Here is a 13,116-nt window from a genome sequence, read left to right on the forward strand (position 1 = left end):
GATTGAACTTTACACCCTATTTTGATTAATTTTCCATGCTTAATTAAACAATATTTAAAATATAAATTAAACAGACATGTTGCAGAAAATGTCTTAAGCTTTTTATAGACAAAACACGTCTATTTGTCACAGAAACAATAACTGTTTTGTTAACATGCTTATATAATCCAACTTATAATCCAACTTAATCCAACTTGTACATTGATTCTGTCACATCACATTTACAGCAGTTACTCCCACACTGGGTATGTTCTCAAAACATTAAAGATTTTGAAAACTTACATTTATGTTGATTCAATTTGTGTCAAGTATTTACCTTCCACATCAGTCATCATAGAATTCTGCTAAACGGATATGAGTACCTAAGTGCTACGTTAGCGTTTCCGATCGCCAAAGTCGCATTTGATGATTACAATTTCTGGTTGGATATCATAAATAAAATTTTATTGAAATTGGCAATTGAAAAAATATGCCCTTTTTTCAAATTCAGTTTCTAAATTCCTGTTTTCAGGCCGTATAAATTGCCAGAAACATTGTTAATCAATATTCCATACTTTAAAACAGCGATCGGTACCTACTTCCACCTGTAATTTCCATAAACGCCACATGGGGTAATAGATAATCCACTGATAGGAGATAGCATGACTCGCGTATCAAATATTCAAGCTACATTACACAGTCATGTATGCTGACATGATTGCATCACGAGAAATTCCCAGGTAACTTTCCAGTTGCCAAACTGTGATGTCACAGTCCAATCGGTTTACGAGGACGCTTATGAGGTCGGGCTTAACCTGCGACTAATGATTTTGATTGAAGTCGGTCAGTCACGAAGTAAGCGTCTATTGGTGATAGATTAACAAGGAATCACAGTTTTACCATTTACGTAATCTAAAACGGTAATTAAAACAGTACATTAAAGATGGCATCGGGCATTATCATCACACCTTTTTACTGCAAACAATTACTGTAAAATTGCCGTAAACTATTGTTACTTATGAAAATTTAAAGGAAAATGTTGCGCAATTAATTACTTATGGAGAGTGAAGACAAGGGCCGATAACAATTTTATGTAGTAACAATTTAATTCCAGTACATGAATCTTTCATCATGTCTATTTATAGAACTAATTTACACGTTTTTTCTACAGACACGTGATAGACATTGCTGCTAAAAGTCCATTCGTACTCAACTACCGAATTAACCATTCACTGTACATGTATTAACCCGGGTTTTAATAAGAGCGCGAAATTGTTGCTGTTGTCTGTCAATTAACACCAGTGCTCCAGCTAGGCCTAAATGGAAGGGCGCCGTGCCCTGCCCTCCGGAGCCCCGCCCTGCCCTTCTGATGCACCACCTGCCCTGACTTTATTAACCATACATGCCAAGATTGTTCGGGATTGTCCTTGAAATGAAGAAATGGATGACGTAAGCAAAATAACGTGTAGTCGTCGCAGTCGTCTTCAAGAGTTCTCAGCGTCAAGTCGTTGTGTCGTCAGTTATCCTGGTCAAGAGCGGTCCGTCCAGCCTTCCAGATTGATATCAACTGAACACAACACCCAAAGTACAATAGTAAGTACTATACCATTCCAAATAAGCCGCGCTTTACTCCAACTCTCAGACAAATAACCTCTGCCCGTGACGGGTGACGAGAGAATCACCTCTGGGAACCATATCTGTGACAATGCAATATTTGCCAACGTTTGCAAACCCCCGTATTCCCTCGGATCCCACCTTAGTCGGTAGTCCATCCATAACAATTTTATTCCGGTAGTGTAGGATAAAATGCCTTGAACTTCATCAACTTCCATTATTGATTTGTCGTACAGTTGCATCGTCACATTGACTGCAGAGAGTTGTTCGACCACCGGCCGAACATTGACATTGTATCCATTCGTTAGATTCGACAGAAAATTTTCTGTGTCAGAAACTGTCCTCGCGCCAACCGCATTGCTCGATAACAGACCTATCAACATAATCATCGTGACTATCACCACCGCCATCGCGGCCTGCGGTTGACTTGAATTAACACAGCCGATCACCGGAAATGACAAAACAAAGGATACTGCAGCGTTTTTAACTCGATCTTTGAAAAAGAGTGTATGTTTTCACGCGTTTACGAAAACTGCTGAAAGGTGCCCTCAAAACAACGTACAGTAGTGGAATCGTGATATTTTCCGCGCATGCGCACTGATATATTGACAAAAGCATTTGTAATGTCAATTGTATACCATAATTTTTTAATACGACCGTAAAAGCATTTAATAGGCTTTTCATAAGTAGTCTATTCAGTGTGTCTTAAAAAATAGTAAAAATAGAAACATGTGTATTGATTGTTTATTTGGTGTCGTCCCGATTGTCCCACATTTAGAAATTCAATACACCGTTCAAATAGGTGTGAAGAGGCGTAAGATGGGTAATACAAGTATAAAAAATATCATGTCTAGGATTTATTATGATTAACTACGTTCAAAGTATAAAACGATGATTATCTATTGTTTGTCTGCTGTAACATAAATACAATATAAATTTCAAAAATAAGATAAATAAAAACTGTTATTTTATATAATTAAATAACAGTCGAACATCTCAAACATGCATTAATATATATCCATGCGTTATCAACTAATTAACCTAACTTCACTTTTTTCAAAATTCCACGTTGCTGTATTTACTTATAAACACGAAGGGATGAGCATTTTGCTTGACGGATTCAGATTTGTACTATGTATGTATACTTGTATACTCATTGATCTTACAACATGCGAAGTATTGTTAGTATGCCATTCGAATTAAAGTATACAGAATCTTTATTCAGAGGGGAGATTAAATAACGGATTGAACGATTGATGCTTTGAATCGAAATATTAAGAATAAATGGTGATTGTTAAATAAACAAATTACCTGAGATTGTCTGATTTTTTTAATACATTCATATTGCATTTTATAGGTATTAAATCGATTGGTGATTAAATATAAAATGTTAATAAAGTGTGTCTATATTCCCTCTAATGGAAGAGAATAAAAAAATAAAATATTTATCGAGAAACACTTTTGTGTTTATGTTATGTTAATTTAATCAAATAAATACACGAAATAAATACCCCTTTTCGAGCCCCACATATGCGACTTACCTGTCTTTTCCGTTATCGATTTTTCACTCTTAAAATAAAAATGTAGGACAATCGGGAGTAAACCGTTTATTTTTAGGCGTACACTAGTTGTTGACTATTACTGTTGAATAATAACTAGGGATGGCAAACCTGATCAAATCCGTAACCGGTTAACCTGTTTCAATATTCGAGCGGTTAACCGGTTAACCGACTGTCTTTGTACCACATAAATATATATTACAAAAACACCCGGAAAACGTAAATGTTTGTAAACAATGTTTTACATGCTTGTCGATGAACTGTGATATTTCTTTGTTGTAATATTAGCTTCATGCCATTTACACACAATTATTGTTCTACATCTTGATCAATAAAAGCTAGTGCAGAATTTGAATTATGTTGAGTTTTATTAACACCCATTATCCTTTAAGAATTACTTGCATTAATAGTTGCTGTTTATGACCATTGTCAATTAGCGTAAATTTAATTTGCAACGGGCAAAGTGGTTTATAAACATCTGTTGTTAAGGCCTGTTATATTTATGTCCTTATTAGGGCGTTAAAGTTTGCAATAGTTGTTAAAACAACAGTGATCGGGTGTGATCATGGTCTCCAGCTTTATTGATTTTATCAACCAATGGTAGTCAACGCAATGGCATACTTCACGGGACTTGCAAAAAAACGACACCAAAAAACAACAACAACAAACAAACAAAACAAAATGTGCATGTTATTTTTTTTTTCATTCATTTGATTGATGGAGATTTTTGGATGTACCCCCATGCAACGAAATTGTCGTTGGGCATAGTATGCATGTAGCTGATTTCTTGTCAGCAGCCTGTTTGAACAATTTCCAAGCATCTGATCATGGTAAGAAGCATGATTGTAGATTGTCGCTTAACTTTTTAAATACATGATATCTAAACAAGTTGGACCGAATTTATACTGGATATTCACGTTGAATTAATATTTATAACATAAAATGACATGTGGCAGTCAAATGTGCAAATTGACAAGCCTAATTGATCGGTTTATAATTTAAATTTAACAATATGTGAATAATTGAAACACAATAGAATGTTAAGTGCTAAACAAACACACTGCAAAGAAAGTGCGAATTGCTCGCGTGCCTACTCATTAATCCGCTGCACCCGATAGTTTACAACGCTAATCGCTATTGATCCACAGGGGGCATTACAGGGTGGTAATTGCCGATATTTTGCGATAAGATAAGCGCATTGGCCAATACAGTGAAATGAAGACAAAACTAACGATATGAGCATTTATTGCGTTCAACCAAAAAAAATAAATTGTGTTTTCTGCGTGAGTAACCGATTATTTATTTTGTAATCGGTTAAGCTCCTAAAGAAACAGTTAACCGATTAACCGATTAACCGTTGCCACCCCTAATAATAACTATTTATGACAGTCATTGGGAATTAAGTATATTCAGAAGTTAATCGTTCAATATTTGTTCAGTTACAGAATGAATGATCGTTGCGTATAAGTCCATATATAAAGAAAAGGGTTCGCAACAGGCAGCCGTAAGCCTTCTATACTCTGCCATATTTGCAGTCATTTACGGTGTCAGAATGAGAACCTAGGTTCTCGCTTGAAGATTGCATATGGCTTCAAGAACCCAAGGGTTAAAATGAGAACCTAGGATTTCATGAGAACTTATGAGAACTTAGGTTCTCATTTGAAAACCTAGGTTCTCATGAGAACCTAGGTTTTCAGAATTAGAACCTAGGTTCTCATGAAAAACCTAGTTTCTTGGGATTATGCGTCGAACTGCTTGCCATATCCGTGGTTTTCATTTGGGAACCATAGGTTCTCATGAGAACCTAGGTTTTCAGAATTATGCGTCTTTAATACTAAATCCGTGGTATTCATTTGGGAACCATAGGTTCTCATGAGAACCTAGGTTTCCAGAATTACGCGTCGGACCGCGTAAACTTGCTCGTTTGGAATACGGGACACTTATTATTCAGGGCGCAGGATCAATGGGGTTCACACATGATAACACACGGGCTGGACAGAATGAAAATACGCCGTTAAGAACTTTTTTACGGTGACATAGAGGTGACATTCATTCTTCTCTTTTTTTTAATTGCTCTTCTCTTTTTTTCTATCTCGTGGCCACGAGTTAGCTATGTCGTGGCCACGTGATAGAAAAAAAGAGGGTTGAAAAACTAAATAAAAGAGGAGTGCAATTAAAAAAAGAGCGGTGCAGTAAATAAAGGCAGAGTGCATTCAACAAAAGAGGAATGAATTTTCGCTATCTCGAGATCGCGAGTTAGTCAGCCAATCAAATTTTGCATAACATGTGTAAATATTATGGACGCATATAAATATAGCTGGTCAAAGCAGGCAAGACTCTGATATAACATAACATACTAATATTAGTACTACTATTACTACTACAACTACTGCTGCTGCTGTTGTTGTTGTTGCTGCTGTTACTACTACTACTACTACTACTACTACTACTACTGCTACTACTACTACTACTACTACTACTACTACTACTACTGCTACTACTACTACTACTACTACTGCTACTACTACTACTACTTCTACTACTACTACTACTACTACTTTTACTATTTCTACTACAACTACTACGATTTTAACTTCGAGGACGACGGACGACGTCGGACGACCAACGGACGACCGACGCCGGCCGACGGACGATGGACGACGACCGACGGACGACCGAGGGACGACCGAGGGACGACTGATGGACGACCAACGGACGACCGATGTTTGGACAAGGTACGACCGACGGACGACGCCGGGTGGACTACCGGATGACGACCGACGGACTACCGACGGACAACGACCGGAGAACGGACGATGGACGACCGACCGACGACCGACGGACGACAACGACGACTACGACTACAACGACGACTACTACTACTACTAATAATAATAATAATTCTACTACTACTACTACTATCAACAGCAACAGTAGCAGTAGCAGTTGTAGTAGGGGGAGGAGGAGGAGGAGCAGTAACAGCAGTAGCGATAGTAGTAATAGTAGTAGTAGTGGTAGTAGTAGTAGTAGTAGTAGTAGTAGTAGTAGTAGTAGTAGTAGTAGTAGTAGTAGTAGTAGTAGTAGTAGTAGTAGTAGTAGTACATGTAGTAGTAGTAGTAGTAGAAGTAGTAGTAGTAGCTGCAGCAACAACAACAGCAGCAGTAGTAGTAGTAGTGATAGAAGTACTAATAGTAGTATGTTATGTTATATCAGAGCCTTGCTTTTGGGACGTTTTCATTGGCTGATTAATTTTAGGGAACAGGATAGTATTTGATTGGCTGACTAACTCGTGGCCACGAGTTAGCTAAGTCGGGATCTCGAGATCTCGAAATTCTCTTCTCTTTTGTTTAAAGCACCCTTCTTTTATTTACTGCATCGCTCTTTTTTAATTGCACTCCTATTTTATTAAGTTTTGCACTCCTCTTTTTTCTATCTAGTGGCCACGACATAGCTATCTCGAGATCCCAACTTAGCTAACTCGTGGTCACGAGATAGAAAAATGAGGAGCGCAATTTAAGAAAGAGGAGTGAATGTCACCTCTAAGCATCTCGAGATCCCGACTTAGCTAACTCGTGGCCACGAGATAGAAAAAAGAGTGCAATTTAAAAAAAGAGGAGAGAATGTCACCTCTATGCCACCGTACTTTATCTTTGCAGATATCTCAAGTTATTGAAATATGTTTGCAAAGTCTTTAGTGCATAAGTTTTTCTTGCAGTGTGGGCCGATATCTTACGATTGAATAAGAAATTATTTCACATTTTCTATTTATACCATAATGATTGCTAACTATATCACAGACATACTTAAAATAAAAAACTGTTTACCGTACAGTCGTTTGAGGTCCGAACAAGAGAACTGAATATCTGAAGCTCATTTAATGCTGTAACAATGAATTATGTAACGATTGATCTGAATTTTTTTCAATTGTTAGTCTCAAAATAATAGTTATAATTAAAGATGTATTTAATAAACAGTTTAATTTTTTATTAACGTGTTCAGACCAATGTCCACCGATTACTTTTACTAATTTCATTCCTCAAGAAGTTTCCCCCAAGTTTCGTTGAATATTACTTAGCATTGTCTGAACATTGTTCAAAAATGTTCTTGGGGAATACCATTCACTGTTTCATGTATTTTAATTATCATTCTACACATATGCCGCCAGCGTGTACCAAGCAATGGGAGACAACTGGAGGTTAATTATGGCAAGCGGTTCGATGCATAATCCCAAGAAACTAGGTTTCTCATGAGAACCTAGGTTCGCATGAGAACCTAGGTTCTCATGAGAAACTAGGTTTATGAAATCCCAAGAAACCAGAGTTTTCATGAGAACCTAGGTTATCATGAGAAACTAGGTTTATGAAATCATGAGAACCTAGGTTCTCATGAAAAACTAGGTTTATGAAATCTCAAGAAACCAGTTTTTTTATGAGAACCTAGGTTCTCTTGAGAACCTAGGTTCTCATTTGAAAACCTTAGCTTACGCTAGAGAACCTAGGTTCTCATGAGAAACTAGGTTTTTCATGAGGACTTAGGTTCTAATATACTCATAGAACTTTGGTTCTCATGAGAAACTAGGGTTTCATGAGAACCTAGGTTCTCATTCTGAGAACTTAAGTTTTCGTTTGATACCCAAGGTTTTCACAAGAACCTAGGTTCTCGACAGCTTTTCGCGTCGTTCTCTCTGATAACCTAGGTTTTCATGAGAACCCAAGATTTCATTTGGGAACCATAGTTCTCATGAGAACCTAGGTTCTCACTCTGGGAACCTAGGTTCTCATAAGAAACCTAGTTTCTTGGGATTATGCGTCGAACCGCTTGCCATAAGTTGTCAGTTTTTAACGAAAAGTAAAACCATGCAATAAACGTTTTGAACGATTTTTTTTATTTTACAATTAAAGTAAATGATTTAGTATTTCCTTACAAAAGGATTTGCCTTGAGTATGAATACTTCGTAAATCCTGCGTATACTGTTCGCCGCATAGATAAGGAACAGTCAAGTACTTGAAAGTCTCAGCAAACTTCATTAACCCATTTATGCCTAGCGTTTAGAAAAAAGGCCTTGGCAAACTGCCTCGACCCAGATGAGACGCCGCATGATGCGGCATCTCATCAGGGTCTGCGCTGTTTGCTTAAAGGAATTTATGTAAGAAATATTCTAAATATAGAAATAAATATATTAGACATCCCTAATTTTGGAAATAAATTAATCCAATTTAGAAAGATGGGAGAGTCCACTAGGCATAAATGGGCTAATTAAACGAACACGGTAGGAACATAGATAATCAAGTTCAACAAAACAGTTTGCAGCGTGTACACCACGGAGTTTGTATGTTTACTTACATTTGACATGCACACGTTGTTATCAAGACTAAGGGGGCACACTACAGTTTTCACAAATCGGCTACTGGCTGCCGGGCAGGGGGCTCTGTCCTTCCTCACAGCTGACACAACGTATACACCTGAAATCATACAAAACATATCTTCAGTATTGTTGGGGATATGTCTTCCAAAAAATACATGGATAGCCATGGTGCACCCACTTGCTCTATATTGTTATCATGGAAAATCAGCCAATTTTGAGGTCTGAATGTCACCTGTTTTGGTGGCCATTTCTGTGATTGTCAACACAAATTTACCACTAAACTACATTTAACTACATTTAACAGTTCATTAAACACTGTCTGTTTTACTGCATCACTAACCAGATATTTGACCGACAACGAAGGATCCTAGGGTCATCCAAGTGGTTTTTCACAGAAATTCAGTTGAGTGGAGGCAACTTTAAAATTCATGCAAAATTAGCCTTCGGAGCTAGAAACCAGCATGTACGTATTTCATGACCTTGGCAGCCCAGCAGAGACACTGGCTATGCACTGGACACATTTTCAAATTCACTAAGCATGCATTTCAAACCACCACCACTCAAATATGATACTTTAAACTAGTAAAACACTATAATTGCTGCTCAGTTTCATTGTATCCCTATTGATTAGAAATTTCTCCCCCGCCAATTCGACACTAAGGCTTAAAACTGTATAGTGCTACCTTAAGGCTCCTCTACACTCTGGATCAGCAGACGATTTATTCCTATCTTACGGGGAATCCGGAGATAGCCGATGTATCACGATTGGGCTCCTCTGATGCTTTCTCAAGCCATATACATACATATTTATCTTCGGCAAGAGAATTGGAAAGCTCACTATAGAAAATCGGCTGGCCCCGATTTCTCGAAAATTCGTAACTCACTTTTTACGGTTAAAAGGCCTTTTCACGTTTTGGTAAATTGACACAATTAAAAAAAGTTGTTTGAGATTCGCACATTTTCGTTTTAGTTATGGTATTTGTGAAGAAACACTAATACTGAACATATACCATGCTCTAAAATATCCATTATATGCATCTTTTAACGATTTGAATACCTGAAAATTATAAAGCGCTGCAACGCGAAACGATTGAATAATTTGGAGATTTCTGTTGTTGTCGTTATATTTTGTAAAACTACCAGGATTGCTTATATAAAGTAAAAAATACATTACCTCATAGCATGAGCACGGATGGCCAAGTGGTCTAAGCGGTAGACTTTTACATCCAGGACTCAAAGTGTCAGTGGTTCGAGCCCAGTTGAGGGTTTTCTTTTTAATTTGTATTCCCCTTTTTTACTGGAGATTTTTGGGTCCAATGTTTAATTTTATCAATATAAAGCATTTGGTGACAAACTTCAATACATGCCAAAATCTGTGAAAAGGCCCCTTTAAGTCAATATAAACCAGCTTTAGCTGATTAATCTCATTAATTTTTCAATCGGATTTCACAGAAACTGTTTGAGGATTATATACTTAAGCAGGTCATGAAACAAAGTCCACAGATGAAAGAGTGGAAGAGCTTAATATGACGGAAATTCGGCATCGTTTTTGAAGATCAGAACAATTTGTTCGCATAGACCTTTTTTTCGAAGTTCAATAGCTAGAGGAAGCGTTGCATCGGTACAGGTTTAGAAATACGACGATGTTGAGCTTCGCAAAATTTTTGTTTCCTATTTTGGAAAGACCTACAAAACGATAGCATGATTTTTCCTTATTATTGAATGTTTAAGTGACATTAAATTATTTCTTGATGTTAGTTATTCCCTACTTTGTCATTTTTGGCGAAAATGGTCCCTCTGTCACGTCAGTTTGTCGCTCCATGAAATATGCCCGAATCGTTGTAAACAGATTCAATTCACAAATGGTGATGTTGGCAAAATTGTACATGCTTTTTTTAAAGCATCTACCAAAGTTCAGAATTAAATTTTAACTTTAAAGTAAGCTTGCAAAGCTATTGATAGCATAGCAATTTTAAACTAAGCATGAATAGATATTGATAACATCATCGGGCTTTTTGGCTGATTTTGTAGCCATCGTTTGCTCATGTCCCTATTGGAAATGGTGTATATTTTCCCAAGTCCAGACCCAAAATTACAATCGAGATTATTCGATTTAGTCAAATATTTATGAATTTATATACTAGTGTAAACAACTTATTATACATATATTTCAACATAAATTAAAATAAAAGTTAAGAACATGTGTCGATAAATGCGAAATAAGCCAGATATTTAATTCCGAAATCGAAAATGCTTGTTCAATCGAATTCGCCAGCATGTAAATCATGCATGTACGATGTGAATCTAAATTTAGTTTTAGTGCAGATTCGTTCATACGACACAAATACACAATTTTATTTTACGGATCATTTTAATTTCCTGCAACGATATCTATTCATACGACACACGAACGCTAACTCCATTCCTAATAAAAAGACGAATGCTTCGGTTATTGAAGGAAAATAATTATGTTAGAAATATCTTCGTCACAATCGGCTCGGGTCGCTAAGTTGTCTTTGCTGTATTTTATGAAATGTATCATTGTTCTTGCCTATTTTGTGTTATGTTTAGAAGTTGATATATACATAGTTTTGAGTTTTAAACATCCATGTTTTAAGTTTTTTTCATTTTATCAAATCATATTGAGTTGGCACTTTATGGAGAAAAGTACTACCATAATTTCTTACGTGGACTCCTGTATGATACACTTGAAGTTGATACCTGAGTGTATGCCGTCATCTTTAAGATTGAATTATGTTTTTAAATGTCCATATACCACTTTAATGTTTTATTTAAGAGGGCACCTGGTTCTGGAAAAAGCAACAGACGTGAAAACGCTGGACCATCACCATGTTTTTAAGAGCAAGGTGAAATCCTCGATCCTTTCGAGAAAAAAAAGAAACAACAAGAGCTTTCTTAAGATTTTGTCACAGTGGAATCTTGAGCTCACAAATTAACAAGCCAGGAGGGGTCATTCGGAAACTGCCCATGATGTTCAGTTGTAACAAATGCCACAGTTTCCGTATGCGGAAACTGCTCAGTAAGGTAAGGTCTTATAAATGCATTCGTTCACATAACATGATGGATGATACGGATACTGTTCAGTATGGTCATGTGTTATAAATGCATTCGTTCACATAGCATCATGGGTGATACGAAAACTGTTTTGTATGGTCATGTGTTATATATGCATTCTTTCACATAGCATGATTGGTGATTCGAAAACTGCTCTGTACGGTGATGTGTTATAAATGCATTCGTTCACATAGCATGATGGGTGATACGGAAACTGCTCAGTATAGTGATGTGTTATAAATGCATTCGTTCACATAGCATGATGGGTGATACGGAAACTTCTCTGTATGGTCGGGTGTAATAAATGCATTCGTTCACATAGCATGATAGGTGATACGGAAACTTCTCTGTATGGTCAGGTGTTATAAATGCATTCGTTCACATAACATGATGGGGAAACGGAAACAGCTCTGTTTTGTCATGTTTTATAAATGTATTCTTTTATAAAGCATGATGACTGATACGGAATCTGCTCTGTATGGTCATGTTTTATAAATGCATTCGTTCACATAGCATGATGGATGATACGGAAACTGCTCATTATGATCATGTGTTATAAATGCATTCGTTCACATAACATGATGGGTGATACGGAAACTGCTCAGGATTATGTGATGGGCTCAATAATTAGTGATACTATTATAAACAGTATCAATATGGACTTAAACATTCATTAATTTAATGTTAATTAACCGTAGAATAAGCTAACAGAGTTGTTTCCCATGGAAATCAATAAGCAATTGTAAGTCCGCATATTTTTTTTGTAAATAGAATCGACATCTTTTAATGAGATAATTTCAATGTGTCTGTGAATTTTTATTCTTGTTTTAACATATTCTTTTATTAAGGAACATGTACGAGACTTTAAATGATTGCAAGATGTTTAATACGACTAGGCCCTGTTCTACCATCATATGCTATTATTTTTTTTCTTATGTTAAATTGTTTGTGTTTTTTTCGGCTTAGCTGTCGAACACAGGTGTTAAGCTTTCATGACCTTTACCAACATTTGAGAAAAACATTTGAATGGAGTCAACTAAAACATTTTTACTACTTTATGAGTCAAATGGAATTCTTATTAGTCCTAATCAAATACATACATATGGAATTTCGGGGATTAGCATAAGTAAGTGTTCTTGTAAAAATATTTTCACTTTCGTTACACAACAAACATTCCGTCTCGCAGAATATAAAGGACAGTATGCGGTAAACCTTTCTTGATTTTGATAACTGCATTATGGAAATCGAAACATCTTTACATGAAAATTGTACAAAATGGTGCAAAATGGAAAATGCAGAAATTACTTCTGTCAATGAATGGAAAACCAAAGTATTATTAATGGCAATGAATAAAATATATTTATATAATACAAGTCCGTTGGCCTTACCACATTTACCTAAATTAAATCAACGAAGTCTCTGTAAATTGCTGAAATACTTACAATCGATAATCGTCATAGTTCCTGCAGATAAGGCGGCTTATAATGTTATGATAATATGACGAGTGTTATATGTTAAAACGAT

At 36.3% G+C, this 13,116-nt stretch overlaps 1 protein-coding gene across 2 annotated transcripts in view; it reads left to right on the forward strand.

Moving 5' to 3' along the window:
• The window catches only part of LOC127847177 (voltage-dependent L-type calcium channel subunit beta-1-like), a 151,288-nt gene that overhangs the window by 744 nt on the left and 137,428 nt on the right, over nucleotides 1-13,116 (forward strand). The window lies entirely within an intron of this gene.

This window comes from Dreissena polymorpha, chromosome 10 (genome assembly GCF_020536995.1).
Source record: "Dreissena polymorpha isolate Duluth1 chromosome 10, UMN_Dpol_1.0, whole genome shotgun sequence".
NCBI lineage: Eukaryota > Metazoa > Mollusca > Bivalvia > Myida > Dreissenidae > Dreissena > Dreissena polymorpha.